At 47.7% G+C, this 25634-nt stretch overlaps 1 pseudogene; it reads left to right on the top strand.

Annotated features, from left to right (window-relative positions):
• Positions 1-1012: 1012 nt before the first annotated feature.
• The window catches only part of LOC128458779 (E3 ubiquitin-protein ligase SMURF2-like), a 35699-nt pseudogene continuing 11077 nt past the window's right edge, over positions 1013-25634 (top strand).

Raw genomic sequence — 25634 nt, 5'->3', positions numbered from 1 at the left:
CAACAGATATGAAACCATGTGTTGACTTTCAATCTGCTGAGCATGAACTCCGAAGATTAATCTTCCACTAAATCATGTAGTCATTCTTTCAGCTCTGGAGATGCAGCATTTTCAGTGTCTCAACATATTTCTAGACTCTGAACAATTTCACCATAACAGAAAATGCTCTGAGATCCGTCCCCTTGTAAACACGTGCACATTCCTAACTATTCTAGTATGAAGTGTGTAATTATGTAAATATTGCTGATTATTGTCCACATGTGCAAATTGATTTTAATTAAATTGTTAAAGTTTGGACTAGAAACCCCTGTTATGAATGTGCACAATGCGGGAGAATTGTCTGAACTTGATTTAGAGAAATCCTTAATCTGCCACCGACTGTCTCCAGTAAATTAAGTAAATTAAATCATAAAATAATATTTGGGGGATTTAGAAAACCTCGCTTCGTGATGACACATGATGGGGAGTTTACTGCCCCCACATTTAAAACTGTGGCCCCTGATTGGGAAAACTCCTACATTCGACAATGCTAAATGAAATAAGCTTATTAAACTTTGAAGGATTTATGAAACGTTGCTGTGTGAATGTGAACCATCCTGGAGAAACGTCTACCCCCCCCCCCCAACAAAAACTGGGACACCTCTATTTCCCTTGGGTCAGAATAAACCTAGATCAGCCACTGCTCAATATCTACATATACAAATTAAATGAAATAAAATAGGGTTTATAAAACGTTGCTTTGAGAATGTCACTGCCCCCCACCCCACGTTGTGGCCCCTGCATGGCCCCTGGTTTAGGAAAACTCTGCTAAATGAACTAGAACTCTAAAAGTGTGAGGATTAATAATTCATAAAAGTGTAAAAGCGCGAGGAGTGATACACCCTCTCTCCCTGGATGTGTCCCCCGCTGGAGGAGCGTCTGGCTCCCCCCCTCGGAGTGTCGTCACCGGGCAGCTCCTCCAGCAGCCTCCCGGGCCGGGCTCTTAAAAAGCGGCTGCTCCACACCGAGCGGAGCGGAGCGGAGGACCGGGGCCAGACAGCGGCTCCTCCCGGAACATGTGAACACGATCCCCGCAGCTCCTCAGTGCACAAGTCCCCCTCTCAGCTCCACTCCTCCTCCTCCACCTCCTCCTCCTCTATCTCTCCCTTTATCTCCCTCCCTCTTTCTCTTTTTTTGGGGGGTTTAATTCTCCCGGAGCCATCGCGGTGGCAGTTCACTCCACATCCGGGCCACGGTGCGTTGACTCCATTATTGTCCAAAAGTGGCGGAGTGCTCCATCAAACCTGTCCCCCCACCCCCCCTGCATCTGAAGACACGCGACGCGGGACTGGAGGCCGGGACCCGGAGGACATGTCTAACCAAGGAGTGCGGCGGAACGGCCCGGTGAAGCTGCGACTAACAGGTAGCTACACCCCCGAGTTCGGTCCCCCTCGTCCCGCAGACACTAGCAAGGAGGGCTCGGTGTGTCTCCTGGACGGGAGCAGCTCCCCTGGGCCACGGGGTTGGCTTCTCTCACCGGTTCTCCTTTAATATCCGCGGCTGTGTAATAATCATAACAATGTGTTTCTGTTGTAAACCTGATATTTGAATTTCGCTGCTCTTTGGAATCAGACTGAACCGAAACCGAGCGCCGGTTCCCCGCAGCAGCAGCAGCGGGGACACGGCTCCTGGAGCAGCGGCACGTTCCGCCGCTTCACCCGGGACTGGTGCTGCCTGCGGGGGGGGGGATTATTTCATCAATATCTGCACATTAACACGTAACAACCCCCCCTCGGTGCGTTGTTACACTGCCTCTGCAAACACACACACACACACACACACACACACACACACACACACACACACACACACACACTGGCTCCGGGGAAAGTTGGCTAGCTCCTGTTAGCATAGCCACACCGGGCTAGCTGCAGCCGAGCCCCTCTGCCCCCCCACCCCCCCACCCCGGTGTGGGGATGACAGGCAGCTCCACAGGTCCCCACCGACCGGGTGAGCAACTGACCGGGTCCCCGCATCGGCTCACTGACAGACAGCTGCCCTCCTTTTGTTCGGCATCAGACCCTCTTAGCTCCTGCCCTGCAAGTCCGGCTGTAATGGGATAATTCACCCAGTATCCACTCACCACTGGGCTGATGATGGAAATGGTGGGTGAACTGGTGGAGAGTCCACAAAACACTGTCTGGAGTTGCAGCTAAATCCAATGCAACTGTAGTTAATTGTTATTAATTCTTCAAATGTAGAAATATATACAACATAACGTTCCCCCATATTTCTCTGGTGGTATCATCCAAGTGTCTGTAAGCCCAGACATTCAAATTCTACTTGAACTGGAATTTGAATTTGACTGTCTGAGCTTGAGGACACTTGGATGACACCACAGGGGCCTGGTGGAGACAGAGGTGGTTGTGTTATTACATTTAAAGAACAGGTCATTATTATATTGGATTTGGCTGCAACGCCAGAAAGTGTTTTATGGACTCAAACCCTCCAATGGACACAGTGGTAAGGAGATGATGAGTGAACTTTCAGTTTTTGGGTCAACTACATACTTCTTATCATCCACTTCTCAGGCTGGAGGTATTTCATCCTCCATGGAGAAGTGTGAGCAGACGTCTCCCTCTCTCCACCTCAGCTGTTTTGTGTTTTTTGCCTTTTCAACACAAACAGGGGGAAAAGGTTTACACAGTGTTTTGACCTGGGACACGGGTCCAGCGGCTGTCCTCCACGTCTGATGTCCGTCCCAGAGTCTCATTCCAGGGGTCGTCCACTTCTATCAGGAAGGGCCAAATTAAATATTTAGCATGGTGCGGTCGCTGATGGGAATGAAGTGGAGATGAGGAGGAGGGATGTTTGAGGAGAGGGATGTGATGGAGCTGGAGATGTAAGGTGGACGGGGACAGTCGGGCTTCAGTGTGGTTGTTACACAGGTGTCGTATCCTCCAGGGTCCAGAGCATCACACAGATGGACTACAACCGTCCACTGTCCTCACTCTCATATGTCAGTTGTCGACGTCTGGAAATCAACACAATGAGTTTTCAACCGTCGCTCTGGTTCCGCTCTACTTGTTGTTATTTTTACACAGCATCAACATATGGTTGTGTTGTTCTCACATGCACCTGCTTTGGTCATAATGGTTGTGTTGTTTTTTATATGCACTTTTCATTCACTTTCGGTTTCACTTACATTTGCGTTGTAAGTTTTCCTTAAGCTTATTTAGTAAGTTCATGTTTTTCTCCTTCAATGTTAATGCTGCATATTTAATATTTAATTTGATAGTGTCTTTGCTGTATAACTATCTTTATTGATTAAAAAACATCATCTCTCTTTCATAGTAAGATTAAGTTGCAGTTTGAATCGTTAACTATTCATAACCTGTTACATGGGCATAAACGTGTTATAGACCAACACGTTACTGGTCTCTTCCTTCCCCTTAAACTGGCATCAGATTACCAGTTTGTCCCTCAGAGACGCGTCGCCACAGAATGTGTCTGCGTGCCGCTCTGGTGTTGAGCGTCCAGAGGGGCCCGTTAGGTCTGTGAATCAGTTTTGTCACCGCACTCTGAGAGGGACCGCAGTGGTCTCCCGGTGGAATGCTGAGAATGTGAGTCCTCGGTGGAAAGGATGGCGTGAGCAGGACCTCACACTCCACCTCTCCTCTTGATGTGCTGCCAGCGTGTAATCCTCACAAGAAAACTGTTGTGAGAATAATGTGATATCGTGTCCTGACAATCAGAAGGACGCTCTGTAGGAAGACGGCCGTCTGCTGGTGAAGGCCAAGTGTTTAACTGGGAGGTGTCACTTTGTATATACTCTCATTGTGTGTTTCTTTGTTTAGCTTTGGTTTGTGCGACTGCTGAAAGTGTCAGCGTGACATCGCAGCCGCATGTTGTCATCTGTGCTTCAGTCAAGTTTTGACACATAGTTGTCGATGAGTCTGTTTCCAGGCAGGTTGTGAATGATGAGCTGCTCCATTTGAAACAGGCCTGTAGCTGTTTGTGCTGCAGGCGTCTCTCCGTGCTGACAAGCCCCCCCCCCCCTTGTCCATCCGAACCAGATGTTGCAGATGTTCGCCAGCTATTAAACTTGGGAAAAAATATGGCAAGCGAGCTGCTAAAACTAACACTCGGGGTGAGAATTGCCCACTTGACTACACGGGACAGGTTTCCATTATTCTCCTCAGCTGATCTCTCCTAAAATCACACGACACACAAACACAGGTTGCTGTGACTCCGTCGGGTCGTAAATCACGTGGTGGAGACACGGCTCGCTGCTCCGTCTGATCATTCTGAAATTCTGTCACGCTGACATAGCTCATGGCATAATTTGCACCACTTTCCGTGCAGCCATAAATCTGATGACACTCTGCTCGGTGCCAAGTCCGAGTTCCCTTTTAACGGGATTGAGACTTTGCAGAGGAGAGAGAGCGAGAGAGAGAGAGGGAGAGAGAGAGGCATTCCTCCCATTCATCCCAAGCTGATCACATATTAGATAGAAAACGATGCTCCGTCTTTGCCCCTTTGTGGATAAACTGTGTGCAGCAGGGGAGTGACCGAGCTGCTGTTGGTTTGATTCTCCGCTCGCACTCGGGGTCTTGACGTTTATTGCCGTCTGTGTCTTAGCCGGGGAGTTTACATTCGACTTGTGGAGCATATGGTTTGCTCGTCTGAATTCTTTGGCGCGGCGAGGAGAGCTATCTCAGTGGGATTCCCTCGAACTCTCCATTCGCATTCCCCACCTCTTCCTCTCTGAGTCACTCCTGTTCTTTCCGACTGGAGACTTCTTCCCCTCAGACCGAGTCCAAAGCACATTTCACTTCCCACCCTCACTGACCGAGCTTCCTCCACGTTTTTTAGGATTTTGTCTGATGTCCGAATCTGTTATTAAACGTGCTGCAGACGATTCTACAAAAAGAGAAACCACTTCTTATTTTAGATGAAAATGAAGCTTCTGTTTTCCCTTGTGAGACGACACAGATGCCCCCCCCCCCCCCCCCCCCCCCCGAGCATAAAGCAGACTTATTTTAAAGATGCAACAAAGGCCCCGGGCTTTGACACTGGCTCCCTGTGTGGCTCCGAGTGAAAGACCAGCGTCTCTCCCTTTTCAGGGCAGCTTGCTCTGACTGTAGCCCACAGATGGGGAGTGGGGGGTCTTTGGAAGCTGGATAATTGAAGAAGAACCCCCCCCACACACAGCTGGGCCGAGATGTGAGTGTGAAGGCACAGGACCTGATGATCAAGAGGGTCTTAATGTGGTCGGAGCCGGCGCTCGGCACATTCATGTGGTCGTCGTCAGAGCCGCTTTACAGAGCGGCTGCATGGAAGTGATTTGGGTTCATCTGGGTGTTCAGACAGGATACGTGGTAAATACACAGTGATTAGCTGCATGTGGTGAACTGTTGAGTCTACCGGCTGCTCGTGTAGTTTCAGCAAACATTTTTTCAAAAAATTTGGGCCTGAACGAGATGTAAAAGAAAACAAATTAACCCGTGGCAAAGGAACAGAAAACAAATGAGCTTCAAAAGGAAATCAAAGCGGGAACGTAACAACGATTATTGCATTTCATTTTCACACATTCTTCTTCCCCCCCACACACTCAGGGCCTCCCATCATTTTTAAATTGTTCCATCAATTAATTGACTGGCCGGGGTTTGGCTTTCCTGTTGGTTCAGCTGCTCTTCAATGAGGACAAAGCCCTCTGCGGCTGCTCTACCGTCAACCGCCACCAGCAACGGCCCGGAGGAGACCAGATGTACCGTGGGGGGGGGGAGGGAGAGAGAGAGAGAGAGAGAGAGAGGAAGAGGAAGTGCTCCCCCCCGACCCAAACACTTGTCCAAACGTCACCCGCTGACAGGTGGGGTCCAGAATCCCCCGTTTGAGGTTCCGCCACAACAATAACGAAGTGCAGTCATATCACTCAGTGGGATATTGTGCGTTTTGCCGGTTGCTTGTGTATCGCTGAGTGGCTCACAACTCTCTCTCTCTCCTCTCACTTGACTATCACAGCGTGCAGTGGGTTTGATTGGCGGGCGGCGGGTGAGGTTTGGGGGAGACTCACTGTCTCTCCCTGCCGAGCAGATTGTCAACACTTGCTTTGTAACATCGACAACAGCTCATATATTTTTTTCCCTGTGTCCTCACAGCCTGTTTCATTTAGAGCCTGAAAGAAAACACGTACAAACACACAATGTCATGTTCCTACACCAGAGTCCTACATCAGGGCTTTCCAACCAAGCCTGCTGGTAGGGGGTATTTCTGCAGTTTGTTAAGGGAAACATACAAGATTTATAACTCGGCTAATTTGAAAAACTTATGTAGAAACTGTTTGTGAATAGTTAAAGTGGCTGAAAAGGATCAAGAGGATTGAGTGATTGATGAAAATCTCCTGAAACGTTCCTAAGGAGCAGCATGTGAGCCGCTCTGACTCAGTTTCCTAAACCTCACCTGCCAGCGCCCGAGTGAAACGTCCAGAGAAATGTCCGTGTGAGTTCACAGAATATGAATCCTCATGATATTTATTTACATCTCAGTGGAGGATGTAAACAACGGGCCTCAGACACTCAGTGGTCGTGCGCCTGCTGTGAGGGAGAGGTGCTAAATCCTCCTGGGTGGTTTGAGGGAAGGACCCTCTTCAAAGGCCTGCTCTGTTAACCTGGTTGTGGTGGTTAATGGGTCAGAATTGGATTAGTGGTGAGTGTAAGAGGAGGGAGGGAGGGAGGGGGGGGGGACTCCAGTGAGAACTAAACTGCTTCTTGTCCTCAGGCTCTTCCATCATTCCTGCCAGGCTGTTCCTCGTGCCGTCCCCTCGGCTGAACTCGCTGGCTCCTCTGTTTCGTGCCTATTTCCCAAATTAGTGATCACTTTGAAGTTAGGAACTCCTCTTGAAGTTTGAAGTTTTTTTTAAATCTGAAGCAGTTGCATGCAGATCCTGTGTCTGTATGGAAACTTAACTGTTTGACTTTGAACTGAAGATAAGTTGTAGCATAAGATATTTCCACTAGCTCTTTGTTTTATTGAGCTTGTAATTCATATGGCTGTTAATGCTCACGATGCACATGGAGCTTTAAGTTGCTGTTGTTGTTGTTTGTGTAGTTTGAAACCTGTGTAATTATCTGTGTTGCCGTTGTGTATTTCATATGTGAAGGGCAAACTCCGGACCCCATTCCCACCATTGCCAGTTCCAATGTGGTGCCAGTACAACAGAGCCCTTTTCCTGTAATCATTAAACTGGTCAATGTTCTACTTCTCTGGAAGGTGAAGGCTGTTTGGTTGTGATTCAAGCTGTGGCATTGAACTCGTTTCCTGCTTCCCTTTGTCTGTGTTTATTATATCATCATGTAACCAGTGTGCCCGGGTGAGATCACTCAGCAAGTTTGAACAAAGTCTTATTGGCTCGTACAGATCTCCACTCATGTAAAGCTGCTTTCACTTTCCTCCAGAACCAGCGGTGGAGTCCGGGTGGGCAGAGCACTGCTGCCCAGCTGTCTGACGAGGGGAGGGGGGGGGGGGTAACCTGAGATTAATTCTTCAACGTGCCGGCTCTGCTTTAAACCTGGATGGACACGGGTTCATACGATTATCTCTGACTAACCTCAAGCAGATGGGGGCTCTCTCTCTCTCTCCAGTCTCTACTAGTGGGGCAGCTGACTGGAGGCGTCTGTCCGAGCCTCGGCCTGACGTCTGAGCCCCCCCCCCCAGTCCTCTGAGGGGACGGGGATCAGAAGAGAGATGTTTATATTCACACCGGATCACATTTCAAATGGCCGCTCAGCTAAAGTTCAACAAATACAGCGCAGGAGATTCCTGTGTAGTCGAGGATAGAGGATATTTCTACGATGAGGTTTTTTCACTCCCTAACCCTCTTGCTTTTTAGATGTAGAGGAATCCTGAGTATGCACAGATCCCGGAAGGTTCTCACTATTCACCGGCTGCTCGCGAAGCCTCTTGTGATGGGGGGGGGGGGGGGGACATCCTGATAAGAGTTGAGTTTTGTTTCGCAGGAAATTCATGGTGAAACTAACCTTCTAATCTGAAACTGGGAGTGCCACGTGCCTGATGATTCAGCTCGCAGGCAGATGTTACAGGAACTCATGTTGGGGAATGTTCAGAGATGGAGACTCTTCCAAACTTTCATATTCCATGCAAACCACTGGATGAACCATTCCAAACCAGTTTAAGGCTGAAACCGTCCTTTTGAAGTTGACGACGTTACCGTAAGCAAACCGAGAAGCTACTGCCTCCTTGTTCTTTTTTCAGGACTGAATGAAATAATTGTTTTGATACCTGAACAAACTAACCTCAGGCTTGTGAGAGTCACTAGCTGCATTCTCCAAACATAAACATATTGTTTTGTAGCTTAAAACTCATCTTTAAGGAGCTTGATTCCATCTGTTAATAAAGCATTTGACACATCCCCCAGTATTGGAGCACAGCCCCCCTAGAAGCTTCAGGGATCAGACTTCAGGGTATGTCTGGAACAAAGAAACGAGGGAGGATATTGTGATTACGACATGATTACTGCCCTCTCTCTTAGAAGTTCTCCGTCCAACACATTTATGTAGAAAAGGAAAAATACGTCCGGGTGTCAATGACGTAACGCTGCTTCCAGCTGAAGTTGAGAAATCATTCTAAGAAACTAAGACTCTCAAGGATCTGGGGGGGAAAAACCAAAGTGGGGAAGCAAAGCCATAAATCTGGCAATTAACGCGGCAGTGTGGTGCTCCTCCACTTCTGTTAAACAGGTCGGTACCATCCACTCGTCCCCACTGCAGGTCGGGCCCAGGCCCTCTGCTCCTCTCTCCTCCATTACATCAGAGGAGGCGAAGCAGCCAAGACGCCAGGGGAGCCGTGCGGTCACTCCCAGCACCACCCAGCCCAGCCGGCAGCGGTGCAAGCTTGCAGAAGCACGAGCTCCCAGTTCTGACTTCTCACTTTGTGGCAGCGGTGATGGTACTGTGGAAGACTTTACTCGCCTGGCTGGCTCTCTGTTGAGCACATTGTATCGCAGAGTGGAAAGAGCGGGTGATGCTCTGTGCAGAGGCAACAGGAATGCCACTAAAAATTGCCATTGTGGCATCGTTTCCCACTATTTGGAGCCGAAAATAGTCGGGGGGGGGGGTGGACTCCTATTATGCAATTACAGTTTCTATCACTGAGGGAAAAAGGTGACGTGCGATGGATGAAATGTTCTCACACTGAAAACGCTGCCAGCCTCTTTCCTCTCTTTACTCTTCATGTAGTAAAACAGGTTTTTCTATACGGCCTGTTGTTTGGTTGAATAAGTTATTGGTTCAGAACCCATCTCCCTGGTCGTTTATTTGTCTTGGCTGTTTTCCCAAACATCAACATTATCTAATATTGAATGATCCTTAACGCTGCATCCTTCTCTAACCGCAGCACGTCTCTTCTACAGAGCTCCACCTGGCAGAGTCTCACCACATCGCTCATCACTGCTCCAGCAGGTGGTGAGAGGGAAGTGTAATGATATCTGGCTGCTCTTAGTCCAAGCCTTTTATCCTCTTATGAGGAGAAGCTGTGGGTGACATATTATGTCTTCTGTCTCCTCTTCCCGTCTAATTCCTCGAGCTGGTTTGGTCCGGTCACAGTGATTCGGTGCAGCAGATGTCCCCCACATGTCCTCCAGTGGGTAAGAGGAGTCCTGGGAGTCTGACCCGTCTGTGTTTGCTTTGTGATGGTTCACGCACGTCACAGGGAATATGAGTTTCTTAATGTGCATCACTGCCCGGTTGTTGACGGGGAGGGGGGGGGGGGGGGGTTCTTTCCCCTCCTCACTCGGGGAACGTGTGAAGTCGAGATGAAGCCCCTGTTAGAACCTTGGGAGTTGATCAAGGACCTTTTTCCTCCTCTTTCTTCACACAGTGCTCATTTCTGTTTTCCTCTCAGTGTAAAATGATGCACAGGGAGATTTTCTTACTCTTTTTTCCTGGGGTCTAATTTTCTAACCCTTGGAAATTGTAGGTCTATTTTAGAGGCATTAGCAGATTTTCCTGGCGTTTAAGAAGTTCCATGATCACTCACTGTTACCAGGGACTGTAATATCTGTAACATGTGACCAGAAGACGTCTTATCAGATTTGCATATTGCATAAGTGGATTTGCTATGATTTAAAAAAATCTGCCAAAGCTCAGATATTTCCCAGTGCCTGCGAGTCAATTTGCCTTAACCACATTTCCACAGTTAGCCTGCACCCCATGAAGAGCTGGACTGGGATTTCTGAAATTCTACCCAGCTTCTTATGCCTGACTCCAGTTAAGGGCTTAAGTTAAGTGGCATAGCCAGGTCTTTAAAAAAGTAAACCACTTTTGTCGTGAGCAGGGAAGCGCAGAATGTGGTGTGGCTGACTCTGGGGCTTTGGACCTGGAAAGCAAAAACTTATTTTTCAAAGTTGTTTGTCTGGTTTCGGCTTTTGAGCATCAATAAGGGTTTTTCCTGCAGTTATACATGGGTCTATATGACAAAAGAAGTAAATGTAAGATGCTCTGTCATTTGTCAGACCTTCCCCAGGAACCCTTGTCTCTGATTTCCCAGATATTCATGGATCTTAATGGAAAGAATCCTGTATATTTAGGGCACTGATCTATGAATCTGTGCATTCTGGTGCAGCTTGACTGAATCTAGTGGGACTGTCGGGCCTTGGCGCAGGTTTGTGCTCTTCAGCGCTGACTTTTGAGTTTTCTGTTATTATATTCACGTCGCCTACAAGAATGCTGAGTTGACATAAGCTGGCTGAGGATTGGGATCCCAGTATCACTTCTGAGTCTCATTGCATTTGTGCAGTCGAGCATCAAACCCTGATCTGATCGTCTTCCTCGGAATCTGTAGAGAGGATCTAAATCACACACAAATATTTTTTCTTTTCTCATCCATGACTGGTCAGATTGTCATGGCTCTTAAGTTGATGTAAACGATGCTCACTGGACTCTTTACTCCCCGAGTGTAGTTCATCATACTCAGGGAGTATAGATCCTATAACCTATTGGGTTTAAAAACATCACATTTTCATAGGTTCACTGCAAAAATGGGATTTATTCCCAATGAACTGCGCTTGGTTTCCTTCCTGTGTTGCACTGATTGGCTCCGTGTCTGTGAGACGGCCATGCATGAAAGCTCCAGCGCCCGGCTTATATCAGCCTCCGTCCACTGCAGCCTCATTGACGGGGGGGGGGGGGGGCTTACAGAGGCAGAGCTCAAGGCCAAAGGTCACCCTGCATATTGTCAGAGGAGATTTCATTAGCATATGGTTCAGAGTTGAGTGGGAGACGGCTTAAGAACAGGTTCACTAGCACCAACCAGCTACTTGTCAGTCGTCGCTCGGCCCTTCTTCATCTCCGTTGAGGTTTCATTTTCCCAGAGAGGTTGGGGGGGGGGGGGGAGGTTGAGGGGGGGTGAGTGGCGAGGGGAAGAGGAAGCCTTATGTTTATAGAAGAACAATGAGAGTGCATGAGAGTGCACGGTCCTGGTTCTGGAGTCAAAACAGGGCAGACAGGCAGAGGAAAGGCTGAGGGCTGGGAGAGTGGTGGGAGTAGGTGGGGGGGGTGCTGTTCACTGAAGATGTGTCAGACTGTCTGGCCGGTCTGGGTCAGTGCACTGGACTGGAGGAACCAGGTGGACAGGAAACCAGGTTCAGAACGGGGTCAATCGGACCTCGTGGGCCGGAGGAGGTTTGTTTAGATTCTCACACGAGGAGGATTCCATGCAGAACCAAGAGGGAACGTAGAACCGAGCTGGTGAATGGTGCAACACGACCAGCCGCTTGCCTCGGTTCCCACACCCCCCCCCCCCAGTTCCTCCAGCTCACAGACTCCAGAGCGATGGTTAACCACAGAGCAACAGACTAGAGGACGTGTGAACCCTCTTTTCCCCTCAGTGCTCTTTTCTTTTTCCCACACCCCATTGTGTTCAGGGCTGACTGTTGATGTCTGTATATGTATCGTTGACAACGGTTGAGATGTTGGTTCCATCTCGTCTCTCGACCCCCCCCCGCCCTCCCTCCCTCCACCAGACGTCACGTGTGCCCCCCCCCTCCCCAGGTGTTTGGCTTGAGTCTGGTGAACTTCATTGATTCGCCTGCACAGTGGGGCTCTTTGTGTCCCGGCCTGGGAGAAACTCGGCCCATCCTCTTCTCCCCACAGGTGGAACTTTTAGCTTCGCCCCCAAGGTTTCGGTGGCTGCCTTCACAGAGCCGCTGTTTGCCGCTCTGGAATTGATTTATTTTGTATTATTAAGAGACAGTCTGGCAAAGGAAGGAGCTGAGCAGCACAGCGAGCTCACAATCATTTGTGCGCGGTGTTTGCTTAGCCTCCTCTGCCGTCCTCTGGGAAGCAGTACTGGTTCGGAGCTGTAATGTGGAAAACCATTATGTGACTAATAAGCTGCAGTCAGCGGAGCAGCTACCGAGAGCAGACTCACTTCCAGGGCTCGTGAGGCTGAAGGTGCTCGTTAGATGATGCTGCATTTTTTGAAAACTCTGCTTTTATTTGTTTTAACCCTTTTTTTGTTTGGACGAGTCTCGAACAATCTCATCCTCAAAGTCCTGACGCTGCGTTTCTGGTTGTGTTTAGAACAACAACACTCGACCTTCGAGTTGTGAAACTAGTTGTTGTTAACCGGGACAAAGTGTGAGTGAATGACCTCCTTCACTAACCAGTCTGGTGTAAGTGCTGCAGTGGAGAAAGGGCCAGTGACACACTTTCTCTTTTGATCTGACATTTTAAATATATGCACTGGTCCCTCGCTGTGAATCTCTCAGTGGTGCTCATCCTGTCTGTCTCTCTGCGGGGGGGGGGGGGGGGGCAGGGGGGGGGGGGGGTGGTATCAGTCAGTGCTGCAGTGCCTGGCTCTGTGAGCGAGGCAGTGCGACCGGAATGAGAAACACGGCGACACAGAGGAACCCTTCTCTCGGCTTTGCCTCCATGGTGGCCGTCGCGATGACAACAGAGGATCTCAGACACTCTGGTGTCATGTGATGCTTTTCCGGAGCAACTTTGTCTGATGTGGTTTTGAGACACAGACGAAGAAAAGTTGGAATACACCGATGAGTGTAAGGAGAAGGTGATGTCATGGTTCAGTCTCATATGTGATGCTTTTAATCCACTGAACACACAAAGCTGAGGAAGAACAAGTTCCTTATTTCTTCTTTATTTGCTTAAAACTTGTTCTTATAAGACTCAACCTTAAGGCAACAACTATATTTTCAATTGATCCATGTTGTATGATATAAAATGGAGTCTTTTTATACATCATTTTATAAATTACAGTTTATTCATTAATGCAAGAATCTCTGAGAAAGGAGAAACTTTTGATGGAGCACGTTTTTTACTTTTCCAGAGCAACACCCAAATAAAACATGTTCACAGAAACACTTTTTATATTTTCTCACCAAGGGCAATAACACAAGTGCCAAAGAACCCACAGATTCAGTTGATAGAGCCGTGCATTATTGAGTTTCTCACGTATATTGTCACATTTTTCTGTTTTTGAAATATTGAGCCATAACACGTTGTTGCACCCCTGTGATGGTGTTTCTGACGAAGGGGCGGCGGCCTGAGCTGTTTACAGGCCGGTGGAGAGGTTTTTCATTTACGGTGTCGTTATGAAAACACTGAGGAATTATGAATTAACTTCTGTGTGGTTTTACACTGAGGCATTTTTCAGTTTTAATGAAGGAAAAGTTCTGAACTTGGCCGGTCTGACCCCCTCACCCCGTATTAACACTGGCAAGCCGCTCCCTTATGTGGTTTCAGAAAATATTGTCACTCCCTAAAAAAAACAGCACTCTGTACGGAACAGCCATGGAATAATAATAATAATAATGATGTGATTCTTGCTGGCATCTGAAATAAGCTTCTGATGTTTCTACTTGTTTCTTTTAAACCTAGGACAGTGTGAATGCGTCCATCCATCATATTACACGGCTGACTGTGTGTGTCTGTGTGTGTGTGTCTGTGTGTGTGTGTCTCTTCCTTCTTTATGTACCAGCTCATAATTACATTTGTCTGTGTGTGTCTGTGTGTGTGTGAGCATGAGAAAGCCAGTCCAGGGTGACCAATAAACCAACAGATTTACGACAGTGCCCTGGAGGTGCCAGCTCGCCCACTTCCTTTTCTCCTTCTGTCTTCACGACTGAGTTTCCCACAGCGAAATCAATTCTGGAGCTTTTCTGTGCCGGTGGGGGGGTGAAGAGGAAACTGCATTTTTACTCACCGGCCTTTTGTTTGTGTCCTTTAAGCTACAAATGATATCTCCACAAGTTTATTACCCTGTGATTGAATTACAGGGTAATATAAACTGCCAAATTGTCTTTCTAATCATTGGATCAAAACACGGGGATTCTTCTTTTTGTATTATTTCCTCTCTCTTATCTCCCGGTCCTTTCATTCAAAGCCCCCTCACTTCTCCTGTGTCTTCATTTGATTTCACGACAATTAGAATTACATTGTAATATGACTTTAATGATCAGAACGCGCGTTAGAAAATCCAGATTTCTGCAATGGGAACCAAATTTAGCACCAGTTTGCTTGAGAGGACAAAATAATGTATTCTTTCACATTTGAACTAGCTCCTGTAGGGCATAAGGTGTCTGTTACCCTCACTGTGTCCTCGCTGTGTCCTCCCTGTGTCCTCACTGTGTCCTCACCCTCTCCGTCCCTGCCTCCTCGGACTCTGACTTGGCTTCACTGCACCCATTGTCTCCCTGCTTCCACCATTCCAGCGGTTTTCTGTACATTTTCTGTTTTTAGCCGTAATTCGGCCCCTCGCGTGTTTTCATACGGACTCTATATATATGTGTATAAATAGTGTTGCTTCCTGGTGTGCGGCTGGCTGAGTGCTGCTTATGCACCGTCGGTTTTCCCTCGGTTCAGCTCGGTTAACGTTGAGCTGAGCCGGCTGTTCTGTGGGCCGTGCTGCGTCGGGCCTTCCCCTGCAGTCGGTCTCATTTAGCCTTTTGTTCATTTCTTTGTTTCTGTCTGGATTGCCATCGCAGGTTCTGCTTCCCCTTCCCTCCTCTCTCTCTCTCTCTCTCTCTCTCTCGTTCCTCACATAGATGAATTGCATCGGGACTCCAGGAGCCAGGGAGCCGTCGTGCTTCAGGTTCTTTCCCCTCTGGAAACATCATCAAATCCCCGTCGAGCTCTTTTTCTCATTACACACATGTTGTCTGTGGGCAGAGGCTTTGTGGAAACACGAAAAGCAACAAAAAAAACTGTCACCTGTTACCTCACTCCACCTTTTTTCTCCTGCGTCAAAGCCTCCAAGTGTGTGTCTGTGTGTGTGTGTGTGTGTGTGGGGGGGGGGGCAGATGTTCAGTTGTGTGTTCATGGGGAGTGCGACCGAAAGCGATGCATACCAGATGTTTTAGAGATGAGGTGGGTTTCGCTGGAACGTAACACATTCCCAGGGATGTTTGCGGAAAGAAATTCTTCCTCATCTGTCGAGCATGTTCTTCACCCCCCCCCCCCCCTCCCTCCCCTCGGCAGCCCTGTGTGTCTGGTGATTTGTGCGTTTTAATTTTGTCCACACACGTTTCTTGGAAGGTACGTCCTCCTCCGTCTGTTTCCTGGTGGGCAAAGCTGCTTTCAGCTCAGCCCAAAGTAACTCGGGGTGATATTTGACATGGTGTGGTTGTGTGTCTGAGTATGTGCGGCATGGGATTGGGAGGGGTGGGGGGGGGGGGTGAATAAGCGACTGCTGCATATTGAATGGCTTTAGCAGCCGTCTGCCACTAGGGGTGTGTGCCTTTTGTCTGTTTGGCCATTTTCAGACATGACACAAACACAAGCACAACCCAGCGGGAGGTTTCCTGCACAGAAGAGAATCTCTTGATTTGATAATCAATCATTTAACTTATTGATTATTGGGTCCAACAGCCCTGGAGCTGGTTTGAAAAGAGCATATGTATATAATAAGTATATGGACGCATGATGACATTCACATTCATACTTCTATCCTTAGACCGGGAGGTAATTTAATATCTAATCCTGAGCAGTTGCATCATCCTACTCCCGAAATATAGGATTTAAAGCCTCAGTTATTTATTAATCTGCTGATCACTTTCCAGATTAACCAGTAATCCCTGATCCTTAACCGCATCTTTCCACCAAAATACACAGACCTGGGTAAAAACATAACCTTATTGGCGAAAGTAAATATTACAAATTAAATTCCTGATTAAACCTAATGAATGAGACATAATAGTATTCAGACCAGTTAGTGTTTGCCCCTCTCTGAGCCGAACCACAGATGTAATCTAAACCCGAAGCTGTATTTCCATGCGTCTGACTCACCGGCTGTAACTCTGGACTCCAGACACACAGGTGGTTTCTGAGCTTCCTCATCCACACACACACACACATGAGAGGGTGTAAGTGGCTCTGCCGCTTCGCCTCAGTGGCTCCCGGAGTCGATCGACAGGCTCGGCCTCCAGCCTGCAGGCGGGAGGGTTTTCTAATGACAAAGCTAATTGACTGTTAATATCTATAAAGCCTCAGTTTTTATATTTGCAGCGAAGGGATTTGTTTCCCTTGCTGTTGTTTGCGAGTGTCTTGACATCGGTTGTTGGCATTCCGTGCTATAAACATGCAATTGTGGGTAAGAGAGGGTTTGTGTAGTCTATACCAAAGTGGGTCTGTGTTTGCGCAGCGTTTTCCGATTTGAATCTTGAACGAGACAAATCACTTCCTGCTGCCCGCCCGTGCACATTCCTGCCACTTTTCAAACATAAAAAAAATGGTTTTAAGCGTTTAAATTATATTAACCTTTGACTCTTTCTCTCTCTCTTTCAGTCCTCTGCGCCAAAAACCTGGTGAAGAAGGATTTCTTCCGTAAGTATCTGCCAACATATCTTCTTTTCACACCCTCTTTCCCCCTTTTGGCTTTTATGGATACATTATGCATGCGCTGTAAGAAACCCTGTTGAGATGGAGGAATTCGAGGCACTTTTCTCTCGGCTGTCAGCACCGCACACGGTCGGCCTGTATTCTCATTCCAGCAGATGTGAATGGTTGACTTCATATGTCCCTGCTAGTGGGAAAGGGTTGTCTACTTAGTGCCCCATCACTCTTAACACAGAGAGGCAGACTCGAGTGTGAATCCTGATATAACGTGTCTGGAGTCACGTCACTGAAATACCATAAATACACTTTTCCACATCCACTCAGCATAAGTTGGCCGGTTCTCCCTCTGTCCACTGGAGACTTAAACGGCTGGTATGTAGGTGTCTGGGTGTTTTGGTGTGTTTGGGTCGGGCTGTCATGGTGAGTGCACATGTAAAGGTCCGCTGGTGGGTCAGGTGGTTTCTGTGGGGCCCATTCCGGCCATTCCAACACCCAGGAGCCGAGCAAACACTCGGTCAAGGAGCTGGTGGAGAGCTGCACACAAACCATAGATAAGATATGTGTCTTTATTAATGAACTAAAGCTATTAAAGCACTTTTCTGTTTTTGTTTTTGCGCATGTTGACACATTTGTAAAGCTGCTTTCAGACCTGCTCTGAACCCTGCACTCTGGATATTGTCCAAATTGGCCCATGTGAGAATACAGCAGAAAGACATTCTCCTCAGTTCATTCTAAAAATAGCATTATTGTGCATGCTACAACCGCTAAAACATGTTTGCAGCTGTAAATGTTGTGGATTAATAAGTCAGGTATTGGATAATTATCTCTGTTTCCAAAATTGTTGGGGCATGAAAAGAACAAAGATTGGCAAAGGTTTCATATTTTCCTGGTAATTTACTGAAATAACTTCTCATCAAACTTGGAATTCCCAGATTGCCTCAGGACCTCATCTGGTAAAAAGTTTGAGGAAGTAAATAATGAGTAATGTGTGAGTCTGGACGGGCTCCAGCTCTTTGTAGACAACACAACGTCCGTGCCAGTTGTGTGTTTATCTCCGTCTGCCACGTAGTGAGAGAACACTGCAGGGGATCGTTGTCGTCTGTGTGTTGTGCAAGCGTTTTGTTATCATCCGCTATTCAGTGTGGCTGAGGCTGAATGTGTGTGTGTCTCTGTTGTGTTTCCTCTCCTGCAGGCCTCCCTGATCCCTTCGCCAAAGTGGTCGTGGACGGCTCGGGGCAATGCCACTCCACCGACACCGTGAGGAACACACTTGACCCCAAGTGGAACCAACACTACGACCTGTGAGTCCCGCAAAACATGTTAACAACTCCTCTCACGTAGTTGTTTCTTGCATCTGCTTTTAGAGAGGTGGGGGGGGGGGGGGGGGTGTTATTTGAATACCTCCGACCCACCTAGAGGCACAATCTGATTACAAACAGCAGTTGGAGGCAAAGCTTTATTTAACCTTGATAAGCGAGCAGGCTGAGACGTGTCAGGACCTGAACAGTAACAGATGTAAACAGCCGTCGCATCTGGCCTCATATCTCGATATTGTGTAATGACATAATCCTCCAGCGCCAGAAAACAGTCTAAAAATGTCCCTTGGAACAGGATTCAAAGCACTGAGAAGGAAGGGGGAGGAGGGGGGGGGCGTTGTGTGTCTCCAATAGTATTTTCTTCCATCCACTGAAACACGTGCATGTCTTGTTGAACCCCCGATTGCCTCTTTTTCTTCCCAAAGATTGTGTTTGTGTTGCACAAGTAACCTGGAAAAACAAACACACGCCTGAGTGAGAAAGTGAGAAAGTGAGAGTGAAAGTTTCCAGTGTTCGTCCCGGTGTTTATCCAAACCGAGGAAGCACATGTCTCCGTCTGTTTGGTTGCTGGGTAGACAGGTCGTGTCACATCTACCAGGAAGGGGGGGGGGGGGTAGACTCCGTGTGATTGGTCCCCGGAGCCCGTCAGACACAGCTGAGTGGAGTTTATGTGAAAACGACTGGTGTTTCTGTGCCAGTGATAAGTTTTAACCATCGCTGTTTTCATTTTTAACTGTGTGTCAGTGTTTATCCTCGTGGCCGACACGCGGGTTCTCGAAGGAGACGGGGTTTTTAATTGACTGAGAGCGAGAAGCCTAGAAATCTGTCTGGCTTGTTAAAGTGTGCGACCGGCACAGACACCTGGTGCTCCGAACACAGCCGAGGGTTTTAAAGCTGCTGCTGAAGACGTCATCGGGACAAAGTCAGATTTCAACACCAGTTCCCCCCTCACACGATGGAACTGACTCAACCTGCTTATGCATTAGTTTCACTATTTCCAACATTTACACGTTTACTTTTGGTTGAGCCTAGTTCACGCTTCTTAGCCGGGTTTTGGCCAAATTATCCTATAAAGACAACACAATACAAATATCTAGACAAACTGGTGACAACTCCAGACAATCAGTCACATCTCCTGCAGCACACGTGTCCCCTGGTTGGTAAATCACTGTTCTACATAGTGCGAGTCCACGTATTAGAACATGTGCTGATCCATTTGAGAGCAGCAGCTGGTTCCAGTCCCGACTTTTAAATCTCATTAGTGGGTCTGCGTATATCTCAGATTGTGACTTTCGAGTTGCTAAAAAAGCCAATAAAGTTTTTTTTTTTTTATTCTTTTACTTTGAACATGTGTCCTTGGCGGTAGCTGGAATAAAAAAAAAAAGAAATCTATTGAAAAATAGTTTGAATACAGTCTGCCAAGTGAAAGGACGTATTTAGAAAAGCACATCTGCCTCTTTAAATCTGCTGCCTTCTCCTTTTTATTACAATTTTCCCATTGTCTGTGTGTTTTTTTTGCGAGTGTACGTGTGTGTTATTGCCTCTGACTGGTATTAAAACTCTCAGCCAGACTAATGAATTTTACGACATGGAGGGGTGATCCAGATGACCGGGGCTCGGTTCTAATGCTTCCCTCCCGTCATGTCTGTCTCACTTCTCACCCCAGACAGGCCTTTGGCACGGACTCAAAACGTCCAGACATCTTACTCACAGCCCCATTGTTTCATATCCCGTCCGGTAAGCAGCGTGATGATTACCACGGTGGGATGCCGTTCAGATGATTAGTTTTGAGACCGGAGGAGGGAGCCCACCCGAGCATGTGTGATCCACGACAGGTTCACATGGGGCAGATCTTTATCACCCCCGAGGTCTCGCCTGACAAACGAGGAGAAGATGAGATTCAGGCAGTCGGGAAAATATTCTGTCTCTCGTTCCCCACGTGTGTTTGGGAGTCTGTAAAATACAGTTACCTCATTTGTCTTATTATTTTAGCTCAGATAGTAACATGGCTTTATGGATGGATGATGGATTGCCATGAAATTTGGTGCATCACTCGTTTTCTCCCCGTCAGGATGAGGGAAGCTTAGAAATGCTCCTCCATGTCGAAAGGGGGCAGTTGAGGTGGTTTGGGCGTCTGGTCCTGATTCCTCCTGGGCCCCTTCCCTTTTTGGAGGTTTACCTGGCACAGCCCAACCAGAAGGAAACCATGGGGTAGACCCAGAACCTGCTGGAGGGACGATATATCCCATCTGGCCTGGGAACTTCTCAGTTCCCCCCCGGGAAGAGCTTGGAAGCCCAGGTTAGGGAAAGGGACTTCTGTGTATTCAATTCAATATTTCTCCTGAACCCTCAATTTATATAACCTAATTACAGCTTGTCCACATTTGACAGCCTGATTGACGACTGCTCCGTCCTAATTACACTTTCAATTAAGAGCCGGTTAAATCGAGCTGGGCCATTTCTTTTTGTTTTCTTTCCATTTATTCAGGAGAAACGACACAGCAGACGTTGTGTTAATGAATTATGGTGAAACCAACGGGCGCTGAGGGGCTGTTAATGTTATGAATTATTCACGGGATCACAGTCTGCTTATGGGGTTCGGTCCCAGACCCCTCCAGCTCTCAGGATCAGATTTACTGGCTGGAAAATCCCTTTCTGACTCCCCCCCCATTTCCCCCCCCGGTGTCTCACAATGTGTCCTTGATGAGGAGACTCAGAGGAAGCCTCTGTCGTGGATCTGTCTTCCTGCATCCACGGGGACAACCTGACTGAGACTCTTTATCAAATGTGTTTAACATATAGACAACACCCGCACTTCTCTAATAAAGTCTGAGGGTTTAAAGATTAATGATCAATCATGAGATCATCACAGAAGCTGCAAATTCAGACGTCTCATTAAAACAGTCAGGGATTCTCGTGGTGTCTGTGAGTGATAATCATGTCTTGATTTTGTTTATTCCCCTCAGATACATCGGGAAATCAGACTCCATCACCATCAGTGTGTGGAACCACAAGAAGATCCACAAGAAGCAAGGGGCTGGCTTCCTGGGATGTGTCCGTCTTCTGTCCAACGCCATCAACCGCCTGAAAGACACCGGCTGTAAGTGACCTTAATGCTGCATCCTACGAGCGACTTGAATGTGTCTGCTGCGTTTATCAAATCTCTAGACTCCGTGGAACTCAGTCTGAACCGTGAATGAAAAGAAAATTAATTAAATAAAAATCGAAATACTCTTATTTATTCATTTATTGCTTTTATTGCTACAGAAAAGTGTGAAACATGCGGTGGGATGTAAGTGATGCCACGTGTACATTAATCAAATCGAATAAGGCCCCACTCATTGAAACATAACTCCATAGAACAAATAATAAAAGAAATAATTTGTTTGTGCACTTTTATTGCACAGAGCAGAATGCAGGCAGCTGCAATGCAGTATTTGGTTTACCCCCTCCCTTATTCCAACATTATTAAATTGCAGCACATCTGCAGCTCAGACATCGCTGCCAAACTATTCTCCACCAAATTACACTTTTAAATTTTCTGATTTGCCGCAGCCCTGATGTGAGACTGTAGCTGCATCCATCAGGGCCGACTGTTACCTGTGGTGTGATAAGAAGCAGAGGTTAACAGCACCGTGCGGCTGTCGGAGCTAAGTGATGGAGCGCGGAGCAGTTCCTCTTAATGTCCTGTCGGCCTCACCGGGGCTGACAGAGGCCAGACCCGGGTGTGAGAGGGGTCAACACGCCGCCTCCCTGCCAGAACAGGAAGGGCCAATCAGCATCACCCTGTAATTACACTGAAAACCTCTCGTGTCAGACGCTAACTGGATAAATGACATTGAGGCTTTAGGAAATGGCTCTTAGCAGAAAGCAATGCCAGAGAGTTGTCGCCTTCAGCAGAGCGGGACACGGTGATCTGGGTCCACGGTGAGCCGGGACCAGAACGCGGCCGAACGCGGCAGAACACGGGGAAAGAATCCTGCTGCTTTTCCTAGAAGCCCCGGACACTGTTCCTCTCCTGGAGCGACACAGGAAACCTGAATCTTGTGCCACAGCTGCGAGTGGTTTGCCGATGCATTCCCTCTCTCTCTCTCTCTCTCTCTCTCTCTCTCCTGGCCTCCTCCTCACCCCTCGGGTTCGGCCTCGCTCTCCTACATGGCGACCGGCAGTGAGCACACACACACACACACACACACACACACACGTACATAAACACACAAAATGCCATGTGACTCACCTCCCTCCTCTATCTCCGTCCGCCGATCTAGACAGCCGGTCATTTCACGCAGACATGCATAATTGTAGAGCTATTTAAAGTGTGAGTGCAGATTTGTTGTGCTCTCTCTGTTGTGGTCTCCCCCCCAACCTCCCCCCCTGTGTGTATTTGTCATTCTTTTGTTGTTTTTGTGTGTGTGTATTTACCAGCAGTTGCAGTTTTGTCTTCGCCGCATGCCTTGGCGAGGACACCGGGTTGACAACCAACATTTGTATATAATTTGAGTGTCTTGGATTTACTGGGATGTTTATGTATAATTGTAGACCTTCTCTTTGTGTGTGTGTATAGGGCTGCACAAGTATTTAGATGTTTACATTTCTCAATGTACGAGTGCACTTGTCTGCGTTCTGTTGTGTTCACTGTGTGTGTGCGTGTGCGCTCTCTGTTTTCTCTGCGGCGGCTGACCTCAGGCCAGCCTTGTAACGGTTTGACCGTTGCCTGTTTTGGTCCCTGTTTAGTCTAGACAGACATCCTGAGCTGATCTGCATGACACCCAGACAACAGAGCGCAGATAGTGGCGTTTCTCATGTCTGCAGGCAACTTGGATATATATTTTTTCTTTCTTCCTTTCTTTTCCGCCTGATCTCTCTCTCTCTCTCTCTCTCTCTCTTTCTCCCTCGCTCTCGAATTCCGCAGACTTTCAGAAGTTCAGACAAAGAGTTTCCAGACTTTGGCAGTAGTTCATGTCCATGCTAAGACTGAGTGGAATAGTGCAGGCTTTGTACTGAAATTTGTCAAATGTTTGACCTCTGCATTTGAACTGAAGCCCGCTCTGTGCCGATGCTCAGTGAGATTTTAACAGCCCGTGGCTGTTCCACCGAGCGGACCATCTGTTCCAGGGCAGAGCCAAGCTGTGGTCTGCAGGCAGGAGAATGAGAGACAGATAATGAGGGAGAGAGGAATGGACTCTCAGGGATGTAAATGATACGCAGCAGTGGGACTTGTCCATCGAGGAGGAAATACAGCACATGCTAGTTTACGTTCTCAGAAACTAATGAATCTTTTTTTTCCTCTTTTGTTTTCTCCCCCACTTCTCCCTCTTTCATCTTCATTCTACCTTTCCTGTTTCTCTTTTCTTGGGTTTTTGCATCTGCACTCTCTTCTTTTCTTTGTCATCTCCTAAGCAGACCAGAGACTAGACCTGAACAAGCTGAGCCCTAACGACAGTGACACAGTCAGGGGCCAGATCGTGGGTGAGTACACAAAGACACACAAACAAGGATTGTGATGGCCCAAATATTTTGTGAGAAAAGTCACTTTTAATTATAAATCAAATGGAAGTTGCATAAATATCAAAGAACTAGAAGTTGAGTGTTTTCCACTGATGTTGTACTTAATTCACTGTGTACTGGATATCATTAAAGGTGATATCTCCTCCTCTTTTATCAAGTACTTGGGAAACTCTTCTACAAATCATGGAGTTCGTCATGACCTTCCATGTTTAGTTTGTTTGCATGATGATGCATAGAGTATATTGGTCAAAAATACCTACACATAAATGTCATGTACAACAATTAAATCATTTTCAGCTCTAATCACCAAATTGTGTCAAGCTACCTATTAGTCTTTGAGTAAAATGAAAGATTAAATTCCATAACCCAGTAAAACTCTTGTTTCTGACTCTCCCTACTGAACGATAAAAAAAAAATAAGAGGTGGAAGAAAAATGCTGCGCTGATAAAAAAGAGTTTAACCTCGTTTCTGTTCCTCATAAAGATATACAGCTCCGTTTGGTGCTCCGATAAAAAAAAAAAACTCCCTGTGCCTGCACACGGTGCTCAGTGATCTGCTGTCTAGTAATCCCAGCGTGTGCATGTGTCTGCCATGTGCTGCTGCAGTGAGCCTGCAGTCCAGGGACCGGATCGGCACGGGAGGCCCAGTGGTGGACTGCAGTCGGCTGTTTGACAATGATCTGCCAGATGGGTGAGTGAGTTGGGTGAGGGGGGGGGGGATGTCTTATCATCTCAGGAGGATTTTTTTTATAGCCTGTTGCAAATCCTAAACCAAAAAATACACTGACTTCCAGGTGCAGGGGTAAAGATGTACGGAATATGATATTTGCATGTGGTGAGACAGCAGCCAGACGAGTGGATGGCTGCTGTGGCTGCTTAACCGTGTCCGCTCACTGCTGTGTGTGTCTCTGTGTGTGTCTCTGTGTGTGTCTCTGTGTGTGTCTCTGCTGCCAGGTGGGAGGAGCGGAGGACCGCATCTGGACGAATCCAGTACCTGAACCACATCACACGCACCACGCAGTGGGAGAGGCCAACCAGGTGAGCACATCGTGTAGCCCACAGACACTCAGACTCACACCTCCCTTTAAATCAAACAGCCACCGGCCGATGGAAGAAGACCTCATCCCGTGACCCCAGTGCTCCCAAACTGGGGATCTCAGGTGTCCCGACACACTGGTCCAGTCAGTGGTGTTTAATGATGTGGTGGAGCTGACGGGTGGAAACAGAGACTTCTCTTCTGCCTCCGTCTTTTCTACTTGTTCCTTTAAACTGTCCTTATCAGCCACTTCTCTATTCATTGCCCAGTTCTTAGCAGGCTTCACCTCAGGCTGTGTCTGTACTGTCTCCAGTGTTTGAAAGCCTGTTGTCTGTGGGGATTTCCCAGTTAATGCGTTAAGACGTTCTAAATCCTGCCTATTGATTTGCTGCCGTGTGAGCATCTTCCCTCCTTTTCAATCCTCGCATTCCTTCTTACATTCTGTTTTCATTTCTCAGACGGATTTATCATCACCTAACCCGTTTCTCATCTGTCTTTCCTCCCCTTCTCTCAGGCCTGCATCGGAGTACTCCAGCCCGGGCCGGCCCTCTCAGCTGCATCGTGGACGAGAACACGCCCGTCAGCACGAACGGGGCCACGCCCACCACCACGGTGGCTGCCCCCCCCCGACGGGGGACCACCGGGTCCAGGAGAGACGGGTCCCGCTCGCAAAGGCACCGCAACTACATGAGCAGAACCCACCTGCACACGCCCCCCGATCTGCCTGAGGGATATGGTTAGTGGGAGCCCGGCTTCACCAACGTGCAGAAAACATTAACTCTCTCATTCCCACCTACAGTCAATTAATATCCTCCAATCAACAGAGTCCCTAATCTGCATGTCTTTTGGACTGTGGGAGGAAGCTCGGAGATTTTATTAAATCCTTTGCTACTTCCATTATTAATCCTGTGACGCTGTTGTGTTG

The sequence above is a fragment of the Pleuronectes platessa genome, chromosome 16, assembly GCF_947347685.1.
Source record: "Pleuronectes platessa chromosome 16, fPlePla1.1, whole genome shotgun sequence".
In the NCBI taxonomy this organism is placed as follows: Eukaryota; Metazoa; Chordata; class Actinopteri; order Pleuronectiformes; family Pleuronectidae; genus Pleuronectes; species Pleuronectes platessa.
This window is presented reverse-complemented; position numbering and strand designations above follow the sequence as displayed.